The following is a 12,939-nucleotide window of genomic DNA, read 5'->3' as shown; positions in this document are numbered from 1 at the left end:
CACCAGGGTTACAGTGTTGTAATGGACGCTCCGGTCGGGGTGACGGGAGGGTGCTGACGGGAGGGTTACTCCCTCAAATATCAGGTCTTCAGTTTACCCATTACCAGACTATCATTCCGTCGATCAAGGATCCTCGGATACACGTGTAACCGGGTGATTGAAAAGTTAAAAATCACAATTTAGCTTTAGGCGGGCAACTACGTACCCCTTACAAACGAAAGTTATTTTTCGTTTTAATGTTCCCCGACAGAAAATGTGATTGAGGTATAGATTAGGAATAATCTGCAGCGTCCGGTTTGAGAGACAAATGCAAAACCAAAACATTTGCATAGAAAAACACCATCTGTGTAAAAAAGATTTTAGAGACATCAATAATTCTATACACAAATATATGCGTTTCAGCTTGCAGGTGTTTTTGATGGTATTATTGGCGCGCTGGGTGAAGGCACCGTTCTGACTGTATTGATACTGATCGCACTGCTTCATTGTATCAAACCCGTTTTAAACTTTTATACAAATGACAGTACTGATGACATTGATTTCGCTGCCATTATGAGAGACGGCGTGATGAGTATTTTCTGCTGTAGTATTATGCCCATTGTAATGTATTCCGTTACGTAAATAATACACCCAGTTCGCACAGTTAACTGTGCCTCCGTACAAAGTTGCGCTACCATCCCCTGAGGGACATGGTTCAAAACTGTTCCCAGTTGTGTGGAGATGTATGCTATTGAATACACGTCATGGCATATATACACAGCAGATGGGCTTAAAGCCGTAAATGTACAACCTTTTATATCAATAGTTCCTGACAAATTTATTTCACCATTCCCCACCCGGAGTCCATTAAACTGATATCGATTTCTCTCTGAATATTGCATACTATCGTGGGAGCAATGATAGAACGGTGTCTCATTTTCGCCTTACCAAAGCCCAGCTTCTTATTTACATCATTATACTTACCGCCACATACGGAAATGAACGACCTAAGGTCTTGCATATGTCAAACACACATGACATCTATTGCGAGACGAAAAGAATCTATTTCGTGCTGCACTGCATCAATTTCACTTGTAATTGGCACGTGTCATCGCCGTAGGTCAGTGTTAATAGTAATTGGCATGATGGTCGTGAAATCTGCATGCAATAGCTATAGGGGATGGGTGGTCACACGCCGTTTGTTTCGGTAATGTATGATCCACAGACCAGAAGACAATAAGCATCTATGTGCAGCTGATGTCAGTTACTGACTAATGTTGACTGTTGCCGCGCTTCGTGTGCCGGAGACAATAGTCACAGCGCTGTTGTCTATTTCACCGACCACATTGTCTATGACGGACTATAGTCATTTCTGTCTATGGGTTATACTCTCAACGGGAAACACATAACTGAGCCAGTGTACAGTAATGTATTTATTATCTTTCTGCAGAAACAATGTAGCGTACATTTTTATTGAGAATTGTCTTCTTTGAAACTCTCAGACGAAACGTATCCGAATACCCTTTCAGTTCTATTTCAGTTATATAATGATAGTAAACATTACGAGTTATATTTACGTCCAAAGGCTTGATGAGTTTCACATTGTTTGTATAATCAATGTAAATACCGTGAATAGTGTAAGTATATCAAGTACGCAATGGAACAGTGCAAGGTGTATCCAGTAAATACTGAACAGTGCACGTATATCAAGTAAACAATGGAACAGTGCAAGGTGTATCCAGTAAATACTGAACAGTGCACGTATATCAAGTACGCAATGGAACAGTATAAACTAAATCCAGTGCATCAATAGAAGTGTATCCAATAATCAATGCATCAGTAGAAGTGTATCTAATAAACAGTGTATAAGTAGCAATGTATCCAATAAACAATGTATCAATAGAAGTGTATCTAATAAACAATGTATCAGTAGAAGTGTATTCAATAATCAATGCATCAGTGGAAGTGTATCCAATAAACAATGTATAAATAGAAGTGTATCCAATAATCGATGCATCAGTAGAAGTGTATCTAATAATCAATGCATCAGTAGAAGTGTATCCAATAAACAATGTATAAATAGAAGTGTATCCAATAATCGATGCATCAGTAGAAGTGTATCTAATAAACATTGTATCAGTAGAAGTGTATCCAATAAAAAATGTATCAATAGAAGTGTATCCAATAATCAGTGCATCAGTAGAAGTGTATCCAATAAACAATGTATAAACAGAAGTGTATCCAATAATCAATGCATCAGTGGAAGTGTATCCAATAAACAATGTATCAATAGAAGTGTATCCAATAATCAATGTATCAGTAGAAGTGTATCTTGTATCTAATAAAGAATGTATCAGTAGAAGTGTATCCAATAAAGAATGTATCAGTAGAAGTGTATCCAATAATCAATGCATCAGTGGAAGTGTATCCAATAAACAATGTAAATATAGAAGTGTATCCAATAATCAATGCATCAGTAGAAGTGTATCCAATAAACAATGTAAATATAGAAGTGTATCCAATAATCAATGCATCAGTAGAAGTGTATCCAATAAACAATGTAAATATAGAAGTGTATCCAATAATCAATGCATCAGTAGAAGTGTATCCAATAAACAATGTAAATACAGAAGTGTATCCAATAATCAGTGCATCAGTAGAAGTGTATCCAATAAATAATGCATCAGTAGAAGTGTATCTTGTATCTAATAAAGAATGTATCAGTAGAAGTGTATCCAATAAAGAATGTATCAGTAGAAGTGTATCCAATAATCAATGCATCAGTAGAAGTGTATTCAATAATCAATGCATCAGTAGAAGTGTATCCAATAAACAATGTAAATATAGAAGTGTATCCAATAAAGAATGTATCAGTAGAAGTGTATCCAATAAATAATGCATCAGTAGAAGTGTATTCAATAAATAATGTATCAGTAGAAGTGTATCCAATAAAGAATGTATCAGTAGAAGTGTATCCAATAATCAATGCATCAGTAGAAGTGTATCCAATAAACATTGTATCAGTAGAAGTGTATCTAATAAACAATGTATACATAGAAGTGTATCCAATAATCAATGCATCAGTAGAAATGTATCCAATAAACAATGTAAATATAGAAGTGTATCCAATAATCAATGCATCAGTAGAAATGTATCCAATAAACAATGTATCAGTAGAAGTGTATCCAATAATCAATGCATCAGTGGAAGTGTATCCAATAAATAATGCATCAGTAGAAGTGTATCTTGTATCTAATAAAGAATGTATCAGTAGAAGTGTATCCAATAAAGAATGTATCAGTAGAAGTGTATCCAATAATCAATGCATCAGTAGAAGTGTATCCAATAAACATTGTATCAGTAGAAGTGTATCCAATAAACAATGTAAATATAGAAGTGTATCCAATAATCAATGCATCAGTGGAAGTGTATCCAATAAACAATGGAAATATAGAAGTGTATCCAATAATCAATGCATCAGTAGAAGTGTATCCAATAAACAATGGAAATATAGAAGTGTATCCAATAATCAATGCATCAGTAGAAGTGTATCCAATAAACAATGGAAATATAGAAGTGTATCCAATAATCAATGCATCAGTAGAAGTGCATCAAGTAAGAGAGTACGTGAGTGAGTATATATCTACAACAATATAACCCTGTTATTAACCGAGAAGGGAAGAAACCAGCGGTGAGCAGTAATGATCCTTTGATGGTAGATAACCCACAATTCACATTTCTAATAATTGGAGTCACGTGTGCTTGATACTTCTCAACAAATTTATTTGGGACAAAAGACGTTACTGTATAAGGCTAGTTTTGTGGTACCGATAACGTTATTTACGACAAACAGTAGACAGTTGTAGAACTAAAACCACTCGTTCATCCGATCCAGTGACATTTAGAAAAAAACACATTATTGAAAAACACGATGTGAAACTATACACCAGTATATCATAAAACAATTTCTTTCCTTGCACGAAGTAACAACGCATCGGTACAACCGATGTGATACAAATCTAGCATGGTAATAAAGACACATTACAACACATTTGACCGGCCTCAGACTGGAATGTATACATCACACGATGCTTCCTAAATATCGACTGGACATTGCCATGGCACCCGCAGCACAAAATGCATGATAGATGTCTTTGACCTTTCAGGCTTCCATACAACTTGGTGTTTATAATTACTTCTCTCATCCCATGCTTCTAAGATTTAAGGTGACGTGACGGTAGTGTTCAGGCAGTGACAAGTGCGGGTTGGGCTTCTCAAATAACCTTTAGCTGGATCGTCACTAGGTGCTTTTCATGTATGGTCCCCTACAAGTGTCACCCTGTGTCCTTCCTACAAGTGTCACCCTGTGTCATTCCTACAGTACCTCTTACATGTGTCTGTATGTGTTGTTCCTGTAATACCTAGTATATGTGTCAATATGTGACATTCTCGTAGGATCTTCAGTATGTCAGTGTGTTCGTAAAGGGCCTCCTATATGCTTCACGATATAGGAACCTCTACTTGTATCAGCAGACATGTGTGACACAATGTTCTGTCCCTAAGCTAGACACAAGTCACATCATCACACATCGTGCGTTTGTCGAAGCTGTACAATATTTTGACATCACGGCATAAAGCATATATACCTTTAGTTACCAGTCGTGTTATTTGAAGTAAGAGGACTTCCGTTTTCTGTACAGCAAACGTTTAGGCATAAAATTCTAATGTAGTTTTCAAGAATTGTCCTCACTCTTCATCCCATCAATTTCTAAAATACCAATCAAAGAAATGGAGTTATTTGACTACATACCACATGCACATGCAAACCGCGTTGTTCATGGCGATGTAAACCGAACCACACGTCCCATCGTATGTCCTATTTTAGGAGACAATGGCTTCATCTTACAGACTATCCGATATGACATAGCACACAAACGCAACACACTTACGAGTGATACAGAAAGTGTGAGAATTCGTCGACTGCAATATTATTGCCAGTTATTGTAATATTACCCGTCCAATCTATACCATACAGAGCGATATCATTAGAACTCTGCGCTTCTAGGAACACAAACAATTTCGATATTAAAACTATGTATCACGTCTTTGTCACGCGTTCAATATAAAACATACACACATATGAAAGCAATTTGACATGGTGAGCAATTTCCTGTTTCAAAATCAACATCAAATTGCAGCTGCACACAAAAATAACAATCAAAGTAAAACTACTTTTCGTTCCAATGTAAAAACAATTATGTGCCATCACAGCTGTCTCCGGAGACCTTGTTTTGAGAGTGCGCATGGACGAATGCTTCGTGAGTCGTCGTGGTGTGTTGTGGTTAACTCGCCAAAAACACCAGCTGGGTACCAAGTGTACAGCGCGATGACCTACTTCGGAGAAATGTCCATCGTATGTTTAATTCTTCGACAGCGGTTCGCTTATCAAAAATGCTAATGTCTGTTATTGGGTCTACTTGGAGCCGGAAGTGCAGATATCGAGCCGCAGATCTCTACCGAAGCTGAAACCAACCCATTGCCCATACTGATAAACCATGAATGACACCCTGAATTAACGTCATGCCGACTATATCGCTGTCATTATATTTTAATATACAACGACAACACAGTCGCTGAATGAACTAACTGATTTATTTGATTTTGTTATGGGCGAGGGGGCCGGGGTGTACGTGTGAGATAGGGTGAGAGGTGTGGAGGGGTACTTGTGTTTGAGAACACTTTATGCCATCTACATCTACAGAAGTCAAGACGGAGAGGATAGACCACGTGAGTCGTATGACAGAGGATATACGAAGTATATGTCACAAAACTCAGTATGTTAAGTGTAGCTGGTATTCAACAATTTGGGCCTTTTGTGAGTTATTTCAGATAACATAGTAACGACAGTGTACATGTTGGACAATGATACTGTGGCAGTCTCTGAACTATTCGCGATTTCCTGCTGCGGCGACCTTCATCTTCAGCTGCTTTCGGTTGATATTTGAGTTGATAATGACGGATGTTGTCCACAGTCTTGTCACAGATCTTGAAACACATAGTGCCTCAGTAAAGATGTTTGGTGTAACGTTGTACAAGGTTTTTGTCTATTGTCTTCTTTGCGTGACAAATATGGACTACGCAGTACACGAGTTCGGGCCAGCGTTTTGTTAACACTATCCGGTTACACTGTCTTGTGTCTCATCTTCAGGTGGGAGGAAATTCTTTAGGTGATGAACGGTTTGGCTTCTACAAGACTGTCTACAATACAGCCCTTATGCACCCCTTCCCGAGACCTTATTGCTCTCGATGACAAACTACGTACACTTGGTCCAGTGTAGTAAAGTCACTTTTGGCGTTCGCGCAATTTAGAACCTGAACAGGTTCTCGAACATATGCTTGTCAACGGAAATCTGACAGTGGAAAAAGGTTGGTCCCTGTCTCGCAAGTTGGAGCACGCAAAGGGGGCCGTGAACCAGTTTAGTGCTAGAATTAGCGCCTCGCGAGACTTACAAGACGATTCATGGGTATGGGTGTGGTGTTCACGAGCCGACATTTTCAGATCATCCTGGAACTCAGAATGACTCTAATCTTACAAACCCAGGGCGTGAAGGAAACATCGTGGTGACGTAGAGAGGTTCAACAAATGGGCCATTACTGGGAGGGGTTAGGTATGCTGCTAAGTAAGACAACTCGGCGCACCGAACCGCAACGTCTTTGACTGCGTGACCAGTCAAGCAAGTATGACAACAACTACTGCATAGGCCAACAACATTTTACACCTTCTTATTTTGCAGCTTCAAACTGGGTGATGTAGACTGTCGTTCCCGTCATCGCTGATTATAACAACTAGACTAGGTGCTGTGTCAGTATCCAGCAGAGTGACAAGAAGGCTGTACGCTGAACACTTTAGTAGAAACGATAGACGAATCACTTCTACCTCATGATCATTACTATAGTAACTATAACCCTACTGAGGGAAAAAGTTTGCCTGCAAACAGATTCTGTGTCACTCAAATCTTTAACAATTCATGACAGTTCACGAGACTGTTTAAATCCAAACCAGTGCTACGTAAATACTTTCTTCTCTATTGTATATATTTGTAACGTTGTTTCATATCTGAGAACTTGAACTTAAGTCTACAATGAAAATGTTCTGCCGGAACCAGAAAGACGTCAGACAGATGTATTGCTGTGTTGCTATCCTGAGCCTATCCCCTGTGTCGCCATGCATCTCAGTCCATCTTTTCGCTGCCTGAGAGCATCGGAATTTCACTGAATGCGCGCAAACAAACCCATTGACATATCACCCCTAGATTTCACCTGGGGATATATTGTGGCCCTTTTGTTAATGTAATGAACACACTTCATCTTTCCTTAAACCATACCAATGTACACAAAAGATATACACTTGTCGATAAACAGGAAACAAATCTTTAGATGGTTAGCAAGTAACGGTCTCAACTCATTCAAACAGTTTCTAGATTTGGACTGGAATCACCGACAAAAGGCCCCAATGTGTCTGACAGATTTATTGGATATCACGTTTGCTCTGATGAAATCTTCGCAAACGAATTTCAATTCCCTTTTACTGGGGCATAATTTGGAATCGATGCGTTACCAGACTAACAGTAGTCTGCATAAAAACGAATCTCATATATACGACGTAAGAAATTAAAAGTCTCAAACATAAGTTCAGTCTAGCTGCAATGCACAAGGCTGTAAAGAACACACATCAACATGTCAAGATAACGGTGGAGCGTATTGAGAGCGATCGCTAGCAGCGTGTCATGGTCGCCCGAACATATCATTTGATAGTACATTACTAAATACCTACCGGAACCGCCTTCCTGTCAGGTATTATTGGTAATCAATTTTCGGATATTAATTATTGTCAAAAGCAATTGTTCTGCAACTGCCGATCACAAACACAATTGTTCTGCGGCGACAGCATAATTCACAGTGTGTAATAAATCAAACTCGGGCAAGCGTGAGCGACTGCAAGAGAAAGCATGAAGGAATACTGAAGTCTTTACCTTCCATAGAGGATCTGCTTCCAACAGCATGGACATATCCCAACACCGTACGAAGTGAATTGAACTGTCAAACATATATTATCACGTTGACGACAGGACACCGTTCACAGAGGCTGCTTATCGATCTGAATAAAACAAAAAACCGCACTTGAGACTTGCCATTGTGTGTTAGCTGTAGCATGAACCCAGTGCGTATTTTGTATACAAAACAGCTGTCCTCGCATTGTCGATAGCTTCATTGTAGGAAATCAACAGCTGATGTCGATTTCACCAGCTTGTTGAGTATCTCGTTAGTTTCAACTGGGCCTGATTCATCTTTCACAATTGTAACTTACTGTCTCTTTCTCAGTCTTATCGTATCGTCTCCATACGGGTTCTCTCGTTATCACACAGTGTTAGAATACAAGTCCAAAGTGTTATAATATTCGTCCCTTATTAAAGACATGCTTTTCGTTGCGGCTTCAAGGTGTCGAGCAACATGTCAACTGAGCTATCAGTCTTCATCCGCTAGGCTGTCTTGAAATATTTATTGGATTCTGAATCTAATGAAATTTTAATTGATATTGTTTCTGTTATCGTTTTTATGACAGGACTTTTATATAGCGTTCCTCTCCCCAAGCGCCCAGCGCCAAAGCTACGGTAAAAATCAATAGGTAATTAGACAACTGCTAGTGATACCGTAGAGATGGACCTCTTAAAGTTAGACTTCGAGACTGCCCATTTGAAATGATGATTAGTTTGTTTGAGGAATGAGAGTCCAGTGATATTTTAAATCTCGTAATTGAATTCCCCTGTATCTGTTTGGTTGATAATGTGTCTGTGACATATGACTCAGGTAAAGCATGCTGCAGTCATAGTATTATTCATAATGGAATTTAGTGAACGTTTCTCATGTGTTCCGTGATTCTGCGAGTACATATGCACGTATGTTAAGGTAATGACATTGTAATCATGTCGGACAGTGTCTGTTTACGAACCGGCCATATACTAGCACAAGGTGTCTTGAATTTTCGTGAAAGGTCACCTATACTTTCGGTGATTGCAATTAGACTTTATGATCAAGCAAACATATTTTACTTGGTAGATCTGGTTCTTTGGCGTGAAACCACTGTTCAAGGCTTTTACCTTGTGAACGTCTTCTCGTTACACGATGTCTCGTTCACTCACTCGATCTGCTATCTGACATGGACGCCCCTACGATGACGATCATGTGCCAAAAACACCATGACAGTTACGATCGATCATCGGGGCCATGCATCAACACTTATTATCGTTGATTTGGGCCGTGACACCTCCACAGTTATGATTGTTTATCGGGGCCATGCATCCACTGTTATGATTGTTGACCTGAGCCGTAATTCCTCCACAGTTATGATCTTTGGCTTGCACCATGCATCCACAGTTATGATCGTTGACCTGGGCCATGGTACCTGCACAGTTATGATCGTTGACCTGGGTCGTGGCGTCTCCACAGTTATGATCGTTGGCCTCCAAAATGCATCCGCAGTTATGATCGTTGACCTGGGCCTTGGTACCTGCACAGTTATGATCGTTGACCTGGACCGTAGTTCCTCGACAGTTATGATCGTTGGCATGCACTATGCATCCACGGATATGATCACAGACCTGGGCCGAGATGTCTTCACATTTATGTTTATCGACCTGAGCCATGGCACCTCCACAGTTACGATCGTTGATCTGGGCCATGGTGCCTCCACAGTTATTATCGTTGACCTGGGCCGTGGCACCTCCACAATTATGATTGTTTATCGGGGTCACAGTTGACCTGGGCAATGCATCCAAAGTTATGCTAGGTGACCTGGGCAATGCATCCAAAGTTATGCTAGGTGACCTGGGCAATGCATCCAAAGTTATGCTAGGTGACCTGGGCAATGCATCCAAAGTTAGGATTGTTGACCTGGACCCTGGTGGCACCCCAGTTGATTGTTAGCCCAGAGGTTGTCGGTTCTAACACTCTCTACCTTTGTATGACTTAGAGTGCGTGAGTGAGCTTAGTTTTACACCACACTCAGTAATATTCCAGTTACATGGCAGCGGTCTGTTAATAACCGTGTCTTGACCAAGCAATCCAGTGATCAACTATGAAATAGAACTTATACAAGCGCAGACAGCATAACTGTCAAAACGCGCAATGATCAACAGATACTCTTTTCCATCATCTGGAAAATTTGTTTGAACTTAGAAACTTTGAAAGTAAAATGTGTATGCCAGAAACCAATGGGAATGGTTCCATGTCCCGACGTTCGGGTGTCTGATATATTTCATGTCCTTTTTACAGAATAACCTATTCCAGTGACACCCTTGTCAATGAGTCAGACACATATTTCTTTGTAATTCCATTAGGGAGTATTATTTGGCTAATCTCAATAACGCTTCACGATGATCGAACAGCGTGACTGTGTTTCTTTGGACGATATTGAGCAAGTAACAAACTCAATTATGACCCCAATAACCATTCCACGTATCAGGCCTTGTATCCTTTGCTCTTCTGTCCTCTTGAAAGAGCATGACGGTACTGATATTCGTTAACTGATTTTCGATTCGGGACGAAATCTAATTGATAAGATCTTCATTATAATTTTGCTTTAAACTCTTGGTACCTGGTGTCCTTTAGGCAGTTATTAATGGGTATTTTGATCATAACACGCTCTTGGAAACCAACGGCTGCTTTAGCCATGTTTTCAACTATCTGACATTACATGCAGAAGACGCAAATTTGAGTTTTTATTGTTATGCGCCGCCGGTCACAATATAGTATCAAGTTTGAGTCAGCACAACTGATATATGCTTACTGTGACTCCCGTGTTGTACACCGATACAACATATACGCATTACTACCTTCATATGTTAGTGCAGAATAGTCTTCATCTCCACAGTATCAGGCTTTCGCATTCGTTTTGACATATACTCCATGAAACACAGATTCAGAAACCATATACGTATGGTTGTTCTAGGTCAGTATGTATTTCTAGTATTTATTTTCTCCTCAATTTCTGCTTCAACACGTGTATATCCCAGTCCTTGTGACTATCTGGACAATCCTATATTAATCCTGTACAATCAATGTCATACAGTCTTGTTTAACACCGTATCAGAAATATTTCCGTATATAATGTTACAAGAATTCGGGCTAGTGCATTACCTGTTTCCATGGCAATGTATTTCTCGGGTCCCAAGATAGATACGGGGACAGGAAGCGTGTCATTTTCAGCATAACACTATGAAAAAATACAGAAGTTACTTTCCTTGCATTATAATTATACCTTAAAGAAAACGCCAAACTCCCTTGTCAACGTGGACCAACGTTTGAACATTGAAAAACCCATTAAAAGGCAGTAAATTATCAAATTAATCAAATCAATTCCTCTTCGCGTTTATATACATCAAGAGAAAGGTATAACTCCCGTCAGAGTCTCGAACACAGAGACTGGGCTATGAAGTGCACGTTGATTACAAGTCAAGAAAACGAAGCACCTCAATTAAATGTAAATTTATCAGCTTTAGCGTTCCTGGCTCGTGCATCGTATACAGGCTCATTTACAAATGGTTCTTCTTTGTGGACTCGCCGCTGCATTGTAGGATGATCCAGTTGTAATATTGACTAACTGTAAATGATTAAGGTCTTCCCAAAGGATTAATGCGCTTGCCTTTGACTGTAGGTTTTTATGGAGTCGACCAAATGGAAAACTCTCTTTGGTTGTTCATTACAGCGGTAATATAGCAGGGATATCGATTACACTGGAAGTGTGGATATTATGAAAAAGTAAACAAACCCGTTCGTTTTTCACTGATCGTCAAGGTGCACAACCTGATCGTCAAAATGCTGACCTTGAAATCTAACGTGAACGATTTGAGATTCACGATGCATAACCTTGATCTTCAAGACATGTGACCTGGAAACCCAAAATCACGACCTTGACCGTTCAGGGGATTGACCTTAAAGTTCATGGCCTTGATTTTGATATTAAAGGTACACAGAGACTGGGCTATGAAGTGCAGTTTCTTCGCCTTGGTCTCTGAGATGCAGGGCTCACTAATAAAACGCCAACTGACAAACTACCATTGTCATACAGTCAAATTTAGTCAGTGGCGGAACTGGATTCTGTCAAATATTCAATGAGCAGTTATTCGTCAAAGTCCAAAGGTAAACAAATGATAAAGTTCGCGTAGTGAACATTGTCAGGTCATCGTCAAATGTCGTAATTGTCAAACTGTGAACCAGCGATAAACTTTGATATTTTCAAAGGACAAAAAGCAGTAGTTAAAGGAAGGACAAATAATATGCAAGCAAAGTCGATTGAGTCGACTAACTGATATGTCTACATATACCATTATACAGCTGCACATATAATTACACACCTGCATATATAATTACACACCTGCACATATAATTACACACCTGCATATATAATTATACACCTGCACATTTTCCTACCTGGTCCTAAGCGTCTGTGTCAACGATGATTACCTCTGATCCAGCCATGTACTTTTACATACCTATTTCCCATTTTACACCCAAAGGAGTCTGTTCCGACAGATATTCGAGACTGATTGTTCGCTGGTATTGACGTTTTTCAATTTCCAAGATGTACGGTTCGTGAATTAGAGCACGGTTTGTCTGTGAGATCCAATCATATCATCTTCACTGCTGTTTCCCTTTTCACGGCCAAAGGAATCCGTCTCGTCGGATAATCGAGTCTGATTAGTGTTGAGTTTTCAATTTATCAGTAGGTGGACCGCGTCAACGCCACTTAGTTCTCACTGAAACACCAACACCCTAAAACTACCTGTACTCTAAACATGGTTTGATAACAACGCCACTTTTAGTTCTCTAATGTGAGTAGTTTTTTTTCTGCGAAGCAGTGCTATAGCGTACTCTGCTAATCTGTCTTAATAATGAGCCCAA

General features: G+C 39.5%; 1 protein-coding gene across 2 annotated transcripts in view; it reads right to left on the bottom strand.

The window, feature by feature from the left end:
* LOC137274658 (protocadherin beta-3-like) overlaps positions 1–8,077 on the bottom strand; it is a 46,688-nt gene extending 38,611 nt beyond the window's left edge. Inside the window, exon 1 of one of the 2 annotated variants that reach the window (XM_067807976.1) lies at positions 8,013–8,077. The gene's annotated coding sequence lies outside the window, so the exon portion shown is untranslated. Of the gene's footprint in view, positions 1–4,789; positions 4,811–8,012 lie in introns of those variants that run through there. The other variant, XM_067807977.1, reaches the window with a different exon arrangement.
* Positions 8,078–12,939: the final 4,862 nt, after the last annotated feature.

Source organism: Haliotis asinina, chromosome 2 (assembly GCF_037392515.1).
Source record: "Haliotis asinina isolate JCU_RB_2024 chromosome 2, JCU_Hal_asi_v2, whole genome shotgun sequence".
Taxonomy (NCBI): domain Eukaryota; kingdom Metazoa; phylum Mollusca; class Gastropoda; order Lepetellida; family Haliotidae; genus Haliotis; species Haliotis asinina.
Note: the sequence above shows the minus strand (reverse complement) of the source record. Positions and strands in the feature narration are given on the sequence as shown.